At 40.9% G+C, this 2,307-nt stretch overlaps 1 pseudogene; it reads left to right on the top strand.

The window, feature by feature from the left end:
• Positions 1–671: 671 nt before the first annotated feature.
• On the top strand, positions 672–791 carry LOC129881282 (5S ribosomal RNA; annotated as a pseudogene).
• The last annotated feature ends 1,516 nt before the right edge of the window (positions 792–2,307 follow it).

Here is a 2,307-nt window from a genome sequence, read left to right as displayed (position 1 = left end):
TATCATCTCTGCCGACTTTGGGCTTTTAGTTAATAGCTTGCTTAATCATGTCGGGGCCCTTTTAGCTTTGTCTTTCTAACTTCTACCCATCCAATAGGGGACTTACACGTCTTGCCCTACCAGTTTTGTACGGGGCCATTGGGATACCAGAATGGTAGCCCTTATGGTAGGTAAACTTAATAAGTGTTGGACGATCGTCCCAGTTACTCTTAAATCCAACCATATAAGCTCACAATATATTTTCTAGCATTTGATAGTATGCTCAGTCTATTCAGTAGCCTAAGGAAAATACGGTACGAAGGCCTGTCCGTGCTCCCGACCTCTTCTTGGGCTGATGTCCAAACGTTAATCATAATTGAAGTCGTTCTATCTAAGATATTAGCTAGGGAAACCTAACAGAACCTTACTATCTCCAGGTTCTATAACTCCACCTAATTTCAGCTGCATAGGTGCTCTTGCTTGAAAGCAAATGGGCTGATTCATTAGACTACTCACAATAATCCACATAGCACCCTACTCTTACAGAGTATAAAGAAGGTTCATAATGACGTTGATAATTTGGGCTCCTTAACCTCGTATAGTACTTTTTACAATATTCTCAATGTAACGTATAGTACTCCAAGAGCATAATCTCATGTCGTTTCTCCGCCCCTAGTTTAGATTCTTCCATCTCGCGTGATCATACCAGCACTAACGCATTAAGTTCCATTAGAATTTCGAAGTTAAGCGTGCTGGGGCGAGAGTAATACTAGGATGGGTGACTTCCCTGGGAAGTCTTCGTGTCGCGTTTCATTGTAATCCTTGCCATAATGTGCGGGGCACTCAAATTAGCTCCAGATTTACCTCAGCATTGTCTTGCGATTCTTTATGTTTTGCCTTATCCTTTTCTCTATTATCTTGCAACCAGTATCTATCACGACCCAACCCCGTAGGACACGACTGGGGTCCGACCTGGGTCCCCCATACATATATGTGTTACTTGTGGTCACATTGAATCGTAAATAAGATAATATCATGCAACAGAGCCCCACTGGGCGATAACATTTTCATAAACCTGTAGCCCTTTTCATTTGTATCACAACATTATAAGGCACGCAAGCCGACAAGGCTGTCATAACATAATCACGTATATTATATATTAGGTAGACCCAGCTGAATCAAACTGACATACACAACCCACATATACATTTTGCAGACCTCTAAAAATATAAATGACAAGATATGGCGGGACAGGGCCCCCACCGTACCCCTGAATAAATAAAACAATGATACACATCAGTGGCTAGTGCCAAAACTAGGCTCTAATAGAATGGATCCTCTTCCAGCTGAGCTAAGCAGAATCTTAAGCTGACGAACTCCCAAAACCCGTACCTGTACCTGCGGGCATGAAACGCAACCTTCCGAAGAAAGGGGGTCAGTACGACATATGTACTGAGTATGTAAAACATAACATAATACAACTGGAAGCTTATCTGAAGTAGAGAAACAGGGGATAAACTATCAAAATTGGAAACCTGTACCTGTACTCTGTGAGTCATAAAAGCATGCATGCTCAAATTATACAATATAGCCGGCCCTTTCAGGGATCTGATGAATCATATCTTTAGTATCAATATTAGGCCCCGCGCCATCGTCACCTTATTACAACACATCATCATCATATATATATACATACATACCCGACCCTCTAGTGAAGGGCTCGGTGGACAATGCAGTGAGTTGTGCACAATAACGGACCCAGCCCGGGACTCGGTGAAAGAAGTGTTACAGTATACACGAGTAGAGTAGTGAGAAACCAAACATAGTTTAAATCATTATCTAAGACTCAATGAAGTCATCAAGTGAACCATCACCTGGTGATCAGGGCAGAAGGTATCTGACGTATACTCTCTAACTGTCACTAAGGATTATGTAAAAAGGAGTTTTTAGAAATCTTAGACATATACCAATGTGAAATATCTTATAGCAGTCCGAGCAATGGTTATCTCAGAGCCTTTCTTTTTTACAAACAAGAGCTTAGTCGAATCAATTGTTATACAGACATATAGAAGACCCGAAGATAGCAGTTTACTACTTTAAAGTTTAACATTCAAAAGTGAGTGAGGGTCCTGAAGTCATATTCAGAACCTGGGAATGGAATTACCCCCAAAGCTCATATCATATCTTGCTTACATCTAAGACATGCCAAAAGAGAAAAGATAGGCTTTACATACCTATACTAAAAACATACCAAGAGAAGCTTCACATACCTTGTCTGAGTTATTCCTTATCTTGTTCGCCTCGTCATCCTTTGAACTATTCAACATG

This window comes from Solanum dulcamara, chromosome 2 (genome assembly GCF_947179165.1).
Source record: "Solanum dulcamara chromosome 2, daSolDulc1.2, whole genome shotgun sequence".
In the NCBI taxonomy this organism is placed as follows: domain Eukaryota; kingdom Viridiplantae; phylum Streptophyta; class Magnoliopsida; order Solanales; family Solanaceae; genus Solanum; species Solanum dulcamara.
This window is presented reverse-complemented; position numbering and strand designations above follow the sequence as displayed.